Source organism: Rhineura floridana, chromosome 9, assembly GCF_030035675.1.
Source record: "Rhineura floridana isolate rRhiFlo1 chromosome 9, rRhiFlo1.hap2, whole genome shotgun sequence".
In the NCBI taxonomy this organism is placed as follows: domain Eukaryota; kingdom Metazoa; phylum Chordata; class Lepidosauria; order Squamata; family Rhineuridae; genus Rhineura; species Rhineura floridana.
The window spans coordinates 103516981-103535736 of record NC_084488.1 but is presented as its reverse complement, the minus strand read 5'-3'; the positions used below and the strand labels follow the sequence as shown (position 1 = coordinate 103535736).

Sequence of the window (18756 nt, the reverse complement as noted above, 5' to 3'; positions counted from 1 at the left end):
GGAATTCTCCCTCCCCCTTGCACAACTTTTAAAGATACAAAAGACCTCTTGGTTGCCAGGCCCAGCCTCCAAGAGGTCTTTTGTATCTTTAAAAGTTGTGCAGGGGGAAAGGAGGATTCCACCTATTGGTTTTTCCCATTACCAGGTTGCAAGAACACCTGCACTTGGCTGACTTTCTTTTCTGCTAAAGATACATGATCAGTCTCAGGGATTGAATCTGGCAACCCTATTCCCAACTGCTAGGATTCTTCTTCCCCACTCCATGAGTCCCAGTCTTCATTCCTCTAGGCAAAACACAGCCAATCCTTTTATCATTCCTTTCATTTTCCTTGAATGTTCAGATTAAAACCCGGAGTGGATTCCATTGCCCCACTAACATGGAGCCACCTGCTGCCACTGCTTAAATATGTGTGGCTACTTTCCACAAAGTGACCAGAAAGAAAAAGATACCTTGTGTTATAAGGACAAGGCTGGACTTTCTTCTGTGACTCCTTCTGGGTGGAGCGCTCATTGTGTTAGCGTCAATGTCCAAAATAGGATCACTGTCAACATTCACATGTGCATGCTGAAAGTTAGATGATTTTTTTTATGAATTCCTCTTTATTTTTATATCTATATCATCTATATATATTTCCTGCTGTCCATACATGCACAAATAAATACTTAAGATATATTTGGGTGGCTGCCAACATTCACTTGTATAGCAGAGACTAACTACTTCAGCTAAGCATCTGTCGTAAAGCAGGTTATTCTCTTAAGGAGGCCACATTAAAATGTAATCTATGCACTCTCCTTTTCACCCAGCCTAATTCTTGACAAGTTTGAAAGTGCCTGTCATATGCTATAATTTCTTTCTTTCTTTGGTAAACAACGAGATGCGTTATTTATTGGAAGTCTCTCTCTCCTCTATTTAGTGCCAACCTTTTCTTGCCATTTTTATTTTGCTGTAACTATTCATGCTGACACCCCTCGCTCCAAAAAAAAAAAAATGTGTTTTATTTACAGTGCACAGCTTATGGAAGTGCTCCTGTTCCTTCTCGCAGGCAATTATGTGAGTCTCTTCAATTCTGCTCTGTGTTGTAAAGATGACTATATGTGTTCATGTGCTGTAGCATGGCATGCTGAAAGAGATGACACACCCCAGGGTCAATATGCAACCAGCAGTGTTGCATATTGCCTGTAACATGTTTGTAGCTAATGACACACCCTTCTTTCCTTATTTGGTCTGTCCTTCCTCCAGCACAGCTGTCAATGAGGGCAACCCTCATAGTCCATAGAGCTGTGAGAAAAATTGGAAAACTCTGTATTGACACAAAGACTGGAGGGAAGAAAGATGCTAGTTTGACATGAACTTTCATGTATACCATTGAAGCTGGTGCAAGTCCCTGTCCCTAGAACCCCATAAAATTGAGGGTAGTTAATAACCTTGTTCTAGTTTCTTGTTAAATTTTCTGTGCAGTTATCCTTCAGCCAGGCAAGCAAAATCCAAAGCTGCTTATTAATTTTTTAAAATTTATTTTTTAAATGCAGTTTTATACAGCTTCCAGTCAAGGCTATGGCATCATTACTGCTGCTGAGCCTTTCCTTCCTATTAAGCTACAGAACACACTTGCCAGACAGTTGCAACAATAAGCTATCTACCCTGTAAAAAAGGAAGAAATTTGCAAGATCATAGAATTAGGCTTTCAGTTCTAATGATAGTGGAGAGCGAGCAAGAGAGAGTTACCCACTGATCTGCTTGTCTAAAGATAAATGTGTTGCAAATGAGATTGGTGAAAGTTAAACATGTAGAAACTCCAAAGCGTTGTCCAACTTTGAGAAGAGAACTTTTTTTTTTGCATTTTCTTAACTCCACCTCTTTCTCTCTTTGCCTTTCCCCATCAGCGTTTCCATTTGCGAGGCATCCATTTTGTTCCACCTGCACATAATATGCTACAGCAATGCACTGCCTAAATTATGATTATTGTGCAATGCATCACAGCAGTGAATGCCAAGTCGATTCATCATCACATGACATTGCTGGCTTACTCACCAAGCACAGTCCAATTGAAATAATGCTTTTATTTCATTGTTGCCAGTCTTGTTGCTTGCATCATATTCACTGAGGCTGATGGTATGAATTAGTTGGGGGGGTAATAACATTTGTCTGCTGATATGGGTCTTGTGAAAACAGAAAGAATGTAATCTGTGTGATGATGGTCTCGCCTCAGTGTCACTATGGGAAGTGTTTAACTCTCCTAGGTGGAATTACAACTCTTAAGAAAGAATGGAAGGATTAACTGTACTATTTATTAATGAAAGTAGAAAAGGATAAGGAATTCAATGTTTTTTGAATGCCTGGTTTAATTAAAGAAGAGGTATCTTCTGTGAGGTGTATGACAGGAGCAAGATGCCCTCGTGGTGGGGATGGAGAAGTTTAATCAGTGCCATTTTTGAAATGTTGACACAGCTTTTCATCCAAAATAAACACACCTGCCTGTGTCTTAACACTAGATTTCATGGTCTTCAAAGTCTGTAAATATTGCTAATACCTGCATGAGATTTCTCTCTAGTGGAATGAAGCCACTATTAGTTTGCCAAGGGTGCTGATCGCTGTGAGGAGACCCCTATTCCCCTCACAGAGTTACAGCTCTCAGGGTGGTTTAACAGTCAATCCCTTTTCCCAGGGAACTCTGGGAACTGTTGATATAGCATTCTGGTGCTAAGCCCCAGTGAGCCCTACCTCAAATCATGTCCTTAAATACCAATGCTAGACAAAGCATCTGATAACTGCTGGTTATTTCCAAACTGGAATTCTCAGACAACACTTACTTCTGTTTCACACAAAAGCTCACATGACATATTGTAAACTTCCATCTTGATAAGTGCAAATGCCTAGACCAGAATGTATAACAAAACAGAGCAGTTTTTCAGTCTCCTAATCAACCTAAAAGAATGGCAGCATAGGTTTGTTTTTTTAGCTTACTGTTTTTGGATAGGTATCTGAGCAAATGTTTCTCTTAGGAAGTAATAAGAGACTGAGGATCTGAAGGTAAGGGAGAAGGGCCTGTATCTTATTCTTTTTAAAAGTTGGTTGATGGATACTCGTGTGTGTGATTAAGACCAAAGTGAACCTGGAGAGTGAACAGAGACAACATTCGCCATTGTGGAATGAAGAAAGCAAACACTGTAGTTTTATTTAAGACACAAATAACGTCTTACAAAATGATGCTCACCCGTGTTACATAATTCATTACTATCAGATCAAATTGCACAGTAGGTGTGTTTTTGCTGCCTCTAATTGCATGTCTTTTCATAAGATGGGGAAGGGGACTTTCTGTAATACAGTCACTTTTGGACAGAACTATCCATTTAAAAATTCCTGTCATGGGAATTTTTTAGAATAATATTTTCTCTCTCTTGTAATATGATAAACTGACACCCAGCAGTCTATTCTGAAGCCCCATCAGGTTGTAACTTGTTTTATTTAAGGACCCAATCTTGCAATCACTTCCATGGTCTGGAAATACAAACTCCCATAAAAAGTCCCACTGGTGTCAGAAAGAGAGAGGACTGTGAATCTTTTTCTCATGTTTGAATATGGTGGTCTGTTCCAGATGTAACAGCAAACCATGCTTTGTTATGAGAACAAGCAGGCATGAGTCTCAGACACATTTCTACTCTTCCCTCCACCCTAGTAAAGGAAATTTAAAGCCTGTGTTTTGGTTCCCGGCTTAGTTGTGCTTTAAAAAGACCAGCTGAAATTAGTGGGACTTAAGACTGGCTCAAACCCTGTTACAAACCACAGATTCCAGTTTTGTTTGAAATGCAAAACTGTGGTTTGTACAAACCATAGTTAGTTAACAAATCAGGATATGAGAACTTGGCTTGAAGTCCTGGTTTGTTGACTAATTATGGTTTGAACAAACTACCATTTCCCATGTTCAGGCAAAACTGGAAACTGGTTTGTTGCAAACCATGACTGGAAGATTCCATTCACCCTCATGCACAAAGGAGGGGGGAAGCCTGAGGCAAGCCTGTGCATTCTCACAAATCAGGCCAGTGGCTTTAAGACCGCCCAGTCTGTCTCTGGAAAGAAGGGGCTATCAGTCAGGTAGTCAGATTCTGGATTCAGATAGCTATAGTACAGCCATCTTCATTTGTTATTTTCTTCCTGCAATGAGAAGAAACATCTCAGATGCCCAAGGCTCATGTTGCATGAGGCAAAGCTATTTATAGTATAATCAAAACGTATATGTGACAGTTACATATAGAAAAACAGTTAAAACACTTGCATATATAAAAACAACTATATATATATATATATATATACAGCTTAAAGCAACAACAGTACAATACATAAAATTGATTCAAATCCAATACAGATACCAACTGGGATAAAGATTTCCATTTTGAAGGCTTGTTGCGAGAGGAACGTCCAACAGGAGCTGAAACAGAGAAGGCTCCTGTCTGACATACGGTGGGAGGGTAGATGAAGGGTAGATACTGCCACACTAAAGACCTAATTCCAGCATCATGCAGAATGGACCTCCTGACAGGATGGTATCTACAAGATGCCCTCTCCTTCAGAATGCAGTGATTGGTTGGGTATGCAAGGGATGAGATGATATTTTAGGTATCCTGGTCCCAAGCTGTATCGAGCTTTGTACGAGCATCTTGAATTCTTCCAGGGATTCAAAGTATGCAGGAGCCTCCAAAAGTCCAGGAGGCTCTCATGCTGCAAACAGTCGCATGAGACATGCTTGTGTACACTCTCCCCTCTTTTTATGTTTATTTAAGACCTATCCAGGCATTCTGAATAGGGCTTACGAAAGTCTTCTATATTACATTAGAGTAATGAGCATTTTCCAGTAAGATGTCATAAGTAGTGTGGGCTGTTGTGATGCAGGTATCCAGGCCAGGCCTTGCTGAAATGTTGACCCAGACAGTAAGTTCTTCAGACCAGGATCACTGAAATAATTTGCTGGAGTTAGAAAAGCTGGAGTCTGGAGTTCAGTAGGAAGAAGGCACTATTCTCTCTGGAACAGACGGCCAGGTTCCTTATATATATAATGAACATGACTGGTGAATCCAGAGGCATCTCACTGCCTTCCAATCACAGGGGACAATGTTGCACACTCCTGTTTTTCTCTGTGCTTAAAGAGGGTTCTGTGTTCTAACCAGAAACACTTCATGGTAGGCCTAACCCCAGAAAAGGTGGTTTCTTGTTCAAACCCTTGAGTTCTCAGTGGGGGAATCCCTGGATTTCAGCAAGTATCATAATTCAGAATCCCTAAATTCCAGCTTGATGAATTCCACAAATCCATTAGAAGATATTATTTTGTATAAACCTTTGGAGTTAAATTGTCCTATTAGAGTTTGCAAAGTGATGGAAACATGGCATAAAATGTGGTCCTGAGAATGCAAGACTTTCACTACTAAGGTTGCCACATCAGAAGCATCCCAAGATTTTTGGGGCATGCCTGATGTCATGGGGCAGGGCCAAGTGATGTCATGGGGCATGTCTGAGTGATGTCATTAAGCATGATACATTAAGCATCAACCACAGGTCCAATTCTCTGATTGGAAACATTTCTCTGGTTGGAAATTAAGATAGAAATCTTAGCTAAAAGATGGAGCCTGGTTAGGGAACATTTAATCTACCCAACTTGCTTCTGGCAAAAAGGATTTAAGTGCCCTCAGGCCAGGCCAGTCACCCACTGTAGCAAGAAAGGTGTCTAGTGTTGTGGAGACGTTAGATGGGAGCACTCAGTAGTAAAGATGGATGCCCCTGAAGGCTGCAATTTTAAACATATTTACTAAGGGACAAAGCCCTATAGAATTCAATATGACTTACGTCTCAGTAGATATGGTTTGGATTGTATTGCTGGTAAAGCTTCACCAGGGGTCCTCTGCAAAGATATCCATATCCAAGTAGATTAGCAATCCTCTGCCTGGAATGCCCTGCCCCTACATTTTAACATCCAAATTTCTTTACAGATTTGACCGTTCACTTCAGAAAAAGGTCTGAGTAATGAGTAAGAAGATTCTCTACCCTTTTTGTCTCCCCCGTGGGCTGCTATAAACTCACTTTGACAGCCAACCCAATTCCAGTGAATCATAATTGAGAGAGAAACCACACTTGGTTTGGTCTACCTTCATAAGCAGCAGCTTGGGAAAAACAACAACTGCAGTCACGCTGCCCAGTATGTGAATTCTCTTTTACCACTATTGGGCAAAACCCAAACAACAAGGTGCATCACCAGTGGGTTTAAGAGGGTTGAGCGGATCACATGGAACCACTGTTGTTGCTTCTATGGATGAAAGGGAGTGAGGTCAGAGGTAAATGAAATGCAAATAGAAAAACAAAAACAAAAGACAGTGATGATTTCCTAAATGCAATACCATATCAACCACAAGAAGATTCCTATGAGTAAGGCAGAAAACTCAGCATCCCACAACCAGTCAGGATTCCTAACCAAAAACCAAACTAAAACAATCCTGGCAGCCAGTTAACCAAGGTCACAGAAATCTCCATGCAGCACAGCCTGATCCGGGGGCTTCAGTTAATGCAGAATGCTGCGGCATGATTGCTGACAAGAGTGAGACCCTATCAGTACATAATTTTAATGTCTGTTTTTATGTGTTAAAGTGTTTTTAGTGCATTTGTTTACCGCCCATGGCTCCTACTGGGAGAAAGGGCGGGATATAAATCTAATAAATAAAATAAATAAAAATAATAAATAAATAAATAAGCCCCACTGGGATTTAGTCTCTGGGTAAGTGAATATAGGATTGCAGCCTCAGTGGCCTTTCCAACTGCCAATTCTTAAAGCTTGGACAGGGGGGATGATTTTAATTTGGGTAAAGGTTGGCTGAGTCTCCAAGCTGGAAAATTAATTTTTCAGGTGTCTGTTCTTCCTTGCTCCCACAGAAATCAAAGGATGATTTGCTATTAATTTGGAGCATGCCCTCTTACCTTCCTTTGAGTAAGCTAAATATATAGACACCTCTAATTCATCTCCCAGTAGCTGTGGTGTTCTTTCTGGTTTCCATGGAAACTGCTATTAGCAAAATGAACGTTTTAAAAACAGCATTCATTCTAAAACACTGGAAATGTGAGAATATACTGTACCTGGAACCAATTTAGAGCCCATTTGTAAAAAGCATGCCGTGTGCCTTCAGTCGGATCTTGGGTGCATGTATTTGGTTTCGTTCATTAGCTTATTGGTTTACTTTTTAAATCCCTCTTACTGGTCCTAGAAGCAGGCTAATTTAAAGCAGATTTTCATTTAGCACTCCGTGCGTCTTAAAATTAAATTTCCCAGAAAAATCAATGATTCATATGAAGGGAAGAGACAACATTCTTTAACCCATACAGTATCAGCCTTTTCTTCCCTGCCCCTTCCTGGTAATTGTTGCATACATTTTTCTTTAAATTGAAACGGAAGTAGAAATAGGATTTAGGATCTGTCAGATGAGTTCTGCAGTCTTACTGCTCTTTCTGTTTCCATGGATACAGATATTGCTTGGGTGAAAATGAAGTAACCCTTATGAAGGAGTCCTAAAGCATTGGAGCAATGTGTAACAAATGTCCTCCAGACATTAATATAGGCGCACAAACCCCATCACTTCACTTAGTTATTATATTCACTTTCTCCTAAAACATCTGAACCATCAGTGTTGAGCATTTGAATTCTTGTATTCTACAAGACTAGAATTCAAAGCACCATGTGTGACGTTCTATGACCACACAGCACCATTTCAGCCAGTGGAGGCTGGTGGCTCCGATATCAGTGGGGCAGTGAATCTGCACCAGGTTTTAGTCAGCATCATGGGTAGCTCCTTGCAAATTCAGACTAAAACCCAGAGGAGATTCACTACCCCACTGACATCGGAGCTGCTAGTCTCTACTGCACTCCATGAAAAGTCTCCCCCATGTTAGGAGGACTTCTATTGCAGCATCTGATGAGACACAAGGGGCTGGTGTCAGAAATAACAAATCACCACGCCATCTACATGCCTGTAATTATTTGTTACTTTCCAGTGGGAATTCACTTTTTAGTTAAAATTGGAATGTTTATTAAAAGGCAATTATGTGTTTCATTAACAGCGTAGTTGTACCCAAGATCTAATGGGATGAGAGAGTTAGGATTCGCTGAATCTTAGGTAGGGATGGGATCCTTTGGCTGGTGCCAGTTCAAAAGCATTCTGTTGACCTAACAGGATGGTATCAATTTGAGTTCATTTGTTTACCGATCCATTTGTTTCCCTCACAAAAAATATTCATACCTATATTTTTAAGGAAATATCAATAGTTTTAAAGGAAATATTGATAAATGAAAGGAAATAGTTATACAATTATTGTTCTTAATATTGATATTGTAGAGGCAGATTTTTCTTTTTTCTTTAAAAAAAACAGTTTTCATTTCCCTTCCCTCCCCTCCTCCCCTACCAGCGGAGAGAACACCACGGCTAGCTCGCAAGCCAGCCTGCCTCCCACACCTTAATAATGGTTGCTTGGGCAGGTGAGCCTGCATGTGACTCAGTTGCTGGAAGGCAAAGTTTGTTCCATATGGTTCCTTCCAAAGTTCCAAAGCAAACCCATTTCAATCCATCCATGCCCCCCATAGGCAATTTGTAATAGTGCATAGAGGCTTATGCAGAACTAATTAATTAGCATTATTATTAATAATATTTTTAAAATATTCTTTATTAAGGAAAAGAAAATTACAAAGAAGTACTAAAATAATAAAAAAGAAAAAAGAAAAGGGAAAGAGAAAAAAATGTTTTACATAGATACATCTCATTCCGCTTATATATATGTATAAGAAATCATATTACTAATAATATATAATAATCTCATGCAGCCAACTATGAAAATACCAACCCAATTTTTTTTGTGAGGATGTATATAGGGAGTCAGAGTGTGATGACATTCAAGGTGCACATTAGGAAGATAACTTTTTGCTATATTTTGAAAGATGACAAGTGCAAAATGGGCCCTGATTGAAGATGTATGTGTGTGTTTATTTTTAATGTTGTTTTAGGCTATTTAGATGAGCAGTGGCCAAGGTCAGCACCTTGTAGGCACTCTATTTTTTAAAAAAGCAACTTAAGTGTAATTATAGTGATTACTTTTGTTAAAGTAGTCAGTTTCTTTCAGAGCAATTGTAATTATAATGGTAATTTATTCCTTTTGGGGGCCATGTAAAGGTAACTGTAATTTATTACTTTTTAAAAGTAATCTTCCAAGCTCTGAGTAGACTACACCAGTGCTATATTCTGAAAATCATGGACTGTAGGCTAGGGCTGTGTTAGCCTATTATATAATCTGGCCTGCTTAATCTCATAGTCAGAAATAAATAAACAAAGTGCAGGGCTAAGTGCAGAATTATTGACTATTCTTCTGCCTTTCCGCAGACCACCTGAATGGACCACCAATAGTCAGTGGAGCACAGTTGGGAAACATTGGTACAGACTTCATTAAAAAGCTAACTGCTTTTCTTTTTAACAAATAGGTATCAGCAATAGAAACAAACAAACCCTGAAAACTGTAGGAGACCTTTTGCTGTAAATGCAAAAGGAGGGAAGGTGAAGAAGGGGAGGGGAAGAGAAGAGGGGGGAGGGGAGGAGATTGGGTAGGTGGGCACTGGCCAGAGGGAAAGTCCCTTTCTTTTCCAAAAGGAAAACATTGTTAACAGTATCATTATTTTGGGGGGTTTCCCTCACCTTTTTATTTTACAGCAGACACTTGTAGTCTCCCAACCAAATTTAAAGCAAAGTTGTCCCTGGCCACATCTAACCAGATATTTATTCAGAGCTTGGAAGATTACTTTTAAAAAGTAATCAATTACAATTACTGTTACATGGCCCCAAAAAGTAATAAATTACCACTACCATTACAATTGCTCTGAAAGTAACTGATTACTTTACCGTTACTCAAAAGCAATCACTACAATTACACTTCAGTTACTTTTTTTAAAAAAATGGAGTGCCTACAGGGTGCTGCCCTTGGCTGCTGCAGATCTAAGTAGCCTAAAGCAGGGGTGAAGGACCTATTAGAATGGTCCGCCCCAGGCGCCTGATGGATCCGGATGGATTCCTGACTGCACTAGGGGAATTGGAACCTGCTGAAGGTCGCCCGGTTGAAACCCTGGTGAAGGAGTGGAATGAGGGGATCACCAGGGCATTAGACCGGGTGGCTCCGAAACGTCCTCTCCCTCTGAATAGAACTCAGCTAGCACCATGGTATACACCGCGGTTGCGTAGTCTGAGACAGGAGGTGAGACGACTAGAATGCCGGTGGCGGAAATCCCACTCCGAAGATGTCTGAACACAGGTTAGAGCAGCAGTAGCTGCCTACCAAGTGGCAATAAAGGCAGGAAAGAAGGCTTTCTTTGCTGCCTCTATTGCGTCTGCAGAGTGCTGTCCCAGGAGGCTGTTCCAGGTGGTCCGAAGCCTGGTCGGTCCAGTTGCTCAGGAACCCTTGGAACAGTCAAAGGCCTCCTGTGACTTATTAGCAAAGCACTTCGCTGATAAAATCGAACACTTACGGAGCTCGATCCCGTGCGCCGTGGATACAGTGGATGAACCAGAGTTGGCCAGTTGCACGCCAGTAAGTTGGGATCGGTTTCAGCTTCTCCCTTCTGAGGAAGTGGACAAGGTGCTTTCGTCTGTGAAGCCTACCACTTGTCTTACTGATCCCTGCCCTTCGTGGCTCCTTATGAGCTGCAGAGAGAAATTGGGCGAGGGGATCAAAGCGGTGGTAAATGCATCCTTGAAAGAGGGTGTGATGCCATCAGCCTTCAAGGAGGCAATTGTAAAGCCCATCCTAAAAAAGCCCTCCTTGGATCCCCAAGTTTTCAATAACTTCTGCCCAATTTCAAACCTACCATTTTTGGGCAAGGTCATTGAGCGAGTGGTGGCCAACCAGTTGTCAGCACACTTGGATGAAACGGATTACTTGGATCCATACCAATCGGGTTTCAGGACTGGTCACGGAACTGAAACAGCCTTGGTCGCTCTGGTAGATGATTTGAGGAGGGCATTAGATAGGGGAGAATTCACCTTTCTTGTCCTTCTCGATCTCTCAGCGGCTTTTGATACTGTCGACCACAGTATCCTTTTACTTCGCCTGGAGGGATTGGGAATTGGAGGCACTGTATTACAGTGGTTCCGTTCCTTTCTCTCTGACAGGTACCAACAGGTAGCATTGGGGGAGGAGGTCTCAGACCCTTGGCCTCTCAATTGTGGTGTGCCACAGGGCTCTATCCTCTCTCCCATGCTATTTAACATTTATATGAAGCCGCTGGGGACAATCATTAGGAGATTTGGGCTGCAGTGTCACCAATATGCAGATGACACTCAGCTCTATCTCTCGTTTAAATCTTTGCCAGAGTTGGCTGTGGAGACCTTGTCCAAGTGCCTGGAATCCATGAGTGGATGGATGGGAAGGAACAAGCTGAAGCTAAACCCCAATAAGACCGAGGTGCTGCTCATGGGGGACAAAAGGAGGTTGGGAGATGTAGACTTGAAGTTCAGTGGGGTGAGTCTACCCCTGAAGGACCAGGTCCGCAGCCTTGGGGTTGTACTTGATTCCAGGCTGTCCATGGAGGCTCAGATTTCGGCAGTGAGCCGGGCAGCCTGGTATCAACTACACCTCATACGAAGGCTGCAACCCTACCTTCATCAGCTCCCACTGGTAGTACACGCCCTGGTCACCTCTCGTTTGGATTACTGTAATGTGCTCTACGTGGGGTTACCCTTGAAAACGGTCCAGAAATTACAACTTATACAAAATGCGGCGGCTCAACTACTCACAAACAGTCGCCGCCGGGATCACATCACACCAGTGTTGTTTGATCTACACTGGCTTCCAGTTGTTTTCCGAGCCCAATTCAAGGTGTTGGTATTAACCTTTAAATCCCTATACGGTTTCGGCCCAGTTTATCTTACGGAGCACCTTCAACGCCACCAATTATGCCGCCCGACAAGATCGGCCACACAGGGCCTTCTCTCAATCCCGCTGACAAAAACAGCTAGATTGGCGGGTACTAGAGAGAGGGCATTCTCAGTGGCAGCCCCCACCCTCTGGAACTCCCTCCCACAAGATCTCCAGCACGCCTCTTCCCTAAATGTATTTCGGAAAGCCTTAAAGACCTGGCTCTTTCAACAGGCCTTTGGGATCTCTGGGGAGGGTTAATTTGCTATGACTGAAATGCCTCCTGCCCTGTTTTAATATTGTTGTTGCAGCTGTATTGCTTTTATACTGTTTTTATATTGTATTACTGTATTTTACTATATTGTGTTTTAACAATTTTGTACGTCGCCTAGAGTGGCCATCGGCCAGATAGGCGACACAGAAATTAAATTTATTTATTATTGTTATTATTCTTAAAGCAACATTAAAATAAACATAAAAATAAACACACACAGAGGTTAGAATAATTTTTTTTATCCATAAGATTAACAGAATGGTATAACAGAATCTCACACCCCCCACCCTCCCTAGCAATTATGATACCCCAACACACATATAATTCAGTTGAAATCAAATTTTATACTTCAAATGTTTTTGTAATACATTTCTGTTATGTCTCAAAAAAGCAAGATGCTCGAAGAGCACATCAGACAAGGAATGTCATTACAGTCATTACATTGCCACTGGTACTGAACAGGCATTCTTCCGCAGTGCTTGAAAGCATGCCTGTGTTGTGCTGCAAAAATGTGTACTGCAGCATACACGGAAAGCCATGGAGTGATGACCCTTCCCCGCTGGGAGACCTCAGGTACCTAAAGAATTCCTCACCAGCAGTGTCCACTGTTGACTTCTTGCTCTGTGGCTGACTGTTTAAAAAGTCATCTTCTAAGTCATCTCCTTCCTGGTCTTTGTCTGAAGACTGATCACTGTCCTCATTAAGTGCACCCATCTTTATTTCAGTTTTCAACAAGGCTTCCATTGTGTATCTAAGAAAGAGAGAAGATATGTTAACACATATATGTTAGGCAACCACCATATGCTCTTGATTTCCTGATGCTTGTCATGTCCCCTGATTCAGGGTCCAGCTGTCAGCCTGAGCCTGTGGATGATGACATGGAAGGTAGGAGGGTAACCAAGTCACCACACTCGAGGGGCAGCACAGTAAGCCCTTAAGGATTACCTACAGCACCCAAGGTTGTGATGAGGAGACACCGGAAGAAAAGACCCAGCCCCTGCCTACCACCTTAAGCCGTCTGATGCCTCCCTTGAGACAATATTTCCCTTTGAGTAATCCACCCAAAGGGCTTCCCTAAAGTTCTTAATTGTTGGTATGGGTGGTTGCCTGGCATGATTCCAGCCACTCTAATTTGAAGCAAGGGTGTAGGCAGGCTGCCAGAAGAAACTCTTGTCCTCCCAGATAGCTGAAAACTGCTTTTGGGGGGCTTCACACACACACCTCTCAACAGCTAAAAACAATATGTGAACCTCACAGGTTGTTTTCCAGCCCTTCTAACTTGTGGTCCAGATTGTAGAGCATTCCTAGCAAATACCCCATGAACATGCCATTCTTTCATTGCAGGATGTCTAGGGACTGGGCTAGTGGCCCCATGATCTCTATATATCCCTGCACCACTACAGTCTCAGGAGCTGTGATCCTGGACAAGGAGCAGTTGACAGGAGCTCATGTAGTTGCTTCAGTGCATCAAAGGTGGAATTCCACCTGGTCTTGTTTGGTACCTTCAGATACACACCACATTGCACTTGGATGTACTTAGCAATCTGTGCTGACTGGTTCTGCTTGGACAACAACTTGCTGCACTTTCCTATCAAGGAATGAAAGTGTTTCTTGAAAGAACCAAGAGGACTACTTTTGGAGGAGTCAGAAAGCATGGCCTCTATGTCTTGTGATGCCACCAGGTTGAGGATGTAGCTAGCACATCTCTGGTGTGGTGGGAGAACAAAAGCTTCTCCTGAGTCTGTAGCTTCTTCCTCTGCCTCAGGTCCTGTGTCCAGGATCTCACAGATGGGCACATGCTCCACCTCAGCCTCCTCCTCCTGGTTATCACCCTCATCGTCATTTGCACTGGTGTCTGCAGCTTCTGCTGGTTCTTTGGCCATGAAAACTTTGAACTCTTTCACAAAGTTGCAACCATTGTCTGTAGCAGTGCATATTACTTTGTTGTGAATCATGTACTGCACATGCAAATCATGCAGTGCTTTTGCAAGGACATCATATGTATGGTGCCCCTTCAGACGCAAACCAAGGCCCCCACCTCACGTTTCAGGGTAGTTGAGTTGATCCAATGGGCTGTTATCCCAAAGTAATTCTTCTTGCCATTGGTCCAATAATCTGCAGTGGTTGCTATATATGCCACAGCACCCACTCAGTTTACAAGAGTTTCTCTCATGTGGCATGCTCTCTTCTCAATTCTGTCTCTCAATGTCTTGGCACATATGATGGTGAGATCTTTTGGGAGTCCAGTGTGAACCAGACTAATGAATGATGGTTTGTCCACAGAAGTGGCAATATCTCCTCTACAAGGAAATAAATGATTTTCCTGTTGAGATTGCTCTGGGTGACAGCCTCGCTGCCAGATCCACACCTCTCAAAGGTTATCTGCTGCTGCTTCAGCATTTTGGAAGGAGGGATGTCATGCCTTGGTTCAGGATGGCCACGTCTCCTTGCCTTTATTGCATCTTCAGTTACTCTCAGCTTCTCAGGGTGTACCCTATGAGGAAGAAGAAAATGAACAAAGCATGAATCCAAGAAAAAATGGAAAAGGAACTTCACAATTTAAACATAAACAGACAATGTACACTCTTTCAGGACCAGCATGACAAAGGCTCCCCTCTAAATGTTTCTTCACATTGGATGAGTAGGAAACAGCTTATCTCAGAGTGTTGATCCCTGGAAGGCAGTAATTGCATCATACAACAATGTTTCTCCCACTCTGGCTCACAAATGTACAAGCTTTCTCAAAGCCAAACTATGGTACTTGCTGTTCTGCAGATGTGGCTGTTGGCAACTGGCACTGCTTCATGTTGTCATCCTCCTCATGCTCAGAGCTTCCCTTGTGAACTTCACATTCTAGTTTCACCACATCAGGATCAACAAGCTGTGACTGCTGGCTGTTGCTCTCAGCAGCAACAACTGCAACAGGCTTGTTTGTAATAAATAAGAGAGATTTGTTTAGATAATGCTCCTATATGGATGAACTTCAACTGTGATGCCATGTGAAGTGTCACCCCATCTCTTCCCCATCCTGCAAGATGCCCCCAGTCAGAGTGGAAGTAAGCAGGTTGACAGCACAATTAAAAGAGATCCTCTTTGCATAATTTTTGCTCACTGAATAACCCTGCCTGGGCCAGTCTCTCAGACTAACCTACTAGATCATAGGGTTGTTGTGAGAACAAAATTATATATATATATATATATATATATTAGTAATTGTTACTAATTATTACTAATTACTAATAATTATTACTAATAATTATATAAGCTGAATGATGTATGTAAAGCATTTTTCTTTCCCTCTCCTTTTTAATTATTATTTTAGTACTACTTTGTAATTTTCTTTTCCTTAATAAATATTATTTTAAAATATTAAAATATTTTAAAATATTATTAATAACAATAATTAATTCTGCATAAGCCTCTATGCACTATTACAAAATTGCCTATAGTGAGGGGGGTATGGATGTTTTGAAATGGGTTTGCTTTGGAACTTTGGAAGGAAGGAACTATATGGAACAAACTTCTCCTGCCAGCAACTAAGGCACTTGTGGGGCTTGCCTGGCCAAGGGAGGAGGGGAGGGAGACAGAGGCCACCACTGATAGCTTTGCATGCCAACCCAAATGCAACCCCCCCTCACTCTCTCAGCCAGCAAGCATTGTCTCTCTCATGATTCCGGCACCTCCTGGACCTCACCCTATCACCAACTGAGGCACAAGCAAACATTTTCCCCTGGGGTGCAAAAAAGCTTAAAGATTGCAAATGCAGCAAAGTAGCTTGGGGGGGGGAGGCTGCTTCATGCTCTACATGCAAAGAAAGCATTCACACACACACAATGCTGTCTCTCACCTCTATAGTTCTTTATCCATTCTTCTACTGCCTCCTTCTTCTCCTCCTTCATCCACATCCTTGCCCTCAGGCTGCTTTCTCCCTCTGCTCCATTCTCCTCCACCACCACCCACTTTTGAAACAATTTTTCCCTCCAATCCACCACTGTCTTGCTCTCCACCTCCTCCCTTGTCACCTCCTAAACACCCACAGAGCACGAGGGAAGAGCAAAGCTGCGCAGAAGCCCAGTTTGAGGCACATGATTTTCATCCACAAATCAGAGGAGCAGAATGTTTGACCTGCTTCCCCCCAACCCCAAGTAACACCTAAACGTAACACTGGAAACATTACAGTAACAGCTCAAAAGCGATGAAGTTACTCCTCATTCTATTACAAGCAAAATGTAAAGAAATTACTCACTAGTTCCACAAAAAGTAATAAATGACCTGAAGTTCAATGGGGTGAGTTTACCCCTAAAGGACCAGGTCCGCAACCTTGGGGTTGTGCTTGATTCCAGGCTGTCCATGGAGGCTCAGATTTCGGCAGTGAGCCGGGCAGCCTGGTACCAACTACACCTCATACGAAGGCTGCAACCCTACCTTCCTGTTCATCAGCTCCCACTGGTGGTACACGCCCTGATCACCTCTCGTTTGGACTACTGTAATGCGCTCTACGTGGGGTTACCCTTGAAAACGGTCCGGAAATTACAACTGATACAAAATGCGGCGGCTCGACTACTTACGAATAGTCGCCGCCGAGATCACATCACACCAGTGTTGTTCGACCTACACTGGCTTCCAGTTGTTTTCCGAGCCCAATTCAAGGTGTTGGTATTGACCTTTAAATCCCTATACGGTTTCGGCCCAGTTTATCTCACGGAGCACCTTCAATGCCACCAATTATGCCGCCCGACAAGATCGGCCACACAGGGCCTTCTCTCAATCCCGCCAACAAAAACAGCCAGATTGGCGGGTACAAGAGAGAGGGCATTCTCAGTGGCGGCCCCCACTCTTTGGAACTCCCTCCCACAAGATCTCCGGCATGCCTCTTCCCTAAATGTATTTCGGAAAGCCTTAAAGACCTGGCTTTTTCAGCAGGCCTTCGGGGTATCCGGGGAGGGTTAATCGATATAATTGTAATGCCTCCTACCCAGTTTTAATATTGTTGTTGTAGATCTATTGTTTTTATTGTATTACTGTATTTTATTAATTGTATTTTAATAATTTTGTAAGTCGCCTAGAGTGGCCATTGGCCAGATAGGCGACGAAGAAATTAAATTTATTATATTATTATTATTATTATTATTATTATTATTATTATTATAAATTACGAGTAATTCATTTTTCCTAACGAAAACAAGCTCTGTATTTATTCTATTTTAAACAGTGCTGGATTCCCCCAAAGCATCCTGGGAAGTGTAGTTTGTGAATGGTCCTGAGAGTTGTTAGGAGATGTCCTATTCCCCTCACAGAGCTACAATCACCAGAAGAGGGGCTGATTGTTAAACTACTCTGGCTCTGTCAGGGGAATAAGTTCTCCTAACACAAACTACACTTCCCAGGATTCTTTCAGGGAAGTCAGGACTGTTTAAAGTGGAATAAATGTCTGGTGTGGGTGTCGCCCCCTGATTAGCCAAGCCAAACAGCTGTGAGTCTGGCTTTTAGAACACTGACAGCTGGTTCTTACTGAGCATGCCTGTGTTATCATAGACTCCAATTAATTAACAATCAGCCGTGCATTTTTTTATCTTTTAAATTGCAGAAGATGAAGGTCAGAGCATGGGGCAAGGTCAGTAATAGTATTACAGGTGCTCTGTGAACATGACTAATTTTTAATTAATTTCAACAACTTATGAGACCACTGACAGAAAAAAGTCCGACAGGGGACTGGATTCCCCCCCCCCTCTTGTTTTATACACTGAACTCTAGATTCTCTCTGAGTGTTTTGTATATCGCCATGAAAACATAGACAGTTGTTAAGTGAGCATTTCTAAGTTTAGGACTATAAATTTTGTAATATTTTGATTTAAAATGAGCTTACGGGAAGCATCAGAATGACATGGGGATATTTTCAAATTAGCAAGGCATGTGAAAAAATCCATGCTGGCTATGGTATATAGCCACTCTCGTTGGTGTATAATCTCTTAGATTTCAAGACGTTGTTGCTTTCTAGGAGAACTATATTTTCACCAAATATTTTCAAATGGGGTAACATCAAAAGAATAACAGCTTTGTGTACCTGTGGTAATGCAATTATTTTACTAACACATTATACTGCAGCTTTTGCCAACCTGGTACCCTCCTGTTGTTTTGAACCAACTCCCAGCCCTAGCCAGCATGGCTGATGAAGTCTGTCGCCCAAAGCATCTGGAATGCATTACGTTCATACTGCTGTGAAAATAGCTCAGGAATTCCCCTTGCATTTTCCCGGATCAGTCAAGTTCTTTCTTTTTTTTTTTTCAATAATTTTTATTCAGATTTTCATAAAACATACAAAACAAAATCATAAAACATTCAAAGACAAAAAACAAAATCAAAAATAGTTAAACAAAAAGAAAAAAAGAAAAAAAAATAAAAAATAAAGAATAAAATATTGACTTCCCATTTGTCAAAGATCAAATCAGTTATAAGTCTATAATATATAACAATCCTGTCTCTTAAGTCATATTATAAAATCACTTTCCTCCAGTAGTTATCTTACTTAATCATCAAATCTCATAAACATTACTTTATT

The 18756-nt window shown here is 41.8% G+C and overlaps 1 pseudogene; it reads left to right on the top strand.

Moving 5' to 3' along the window:
• The first annotated feature begins 838 nt into the window (after positions 1 to 838).
• Positions 839 to 18756, top strand: part of LOC133363719 (serine-rich coiled-coil domain-containing protein 1-like) — a 243807-nt pseudogene continuing 225889 nt past the window's right edge.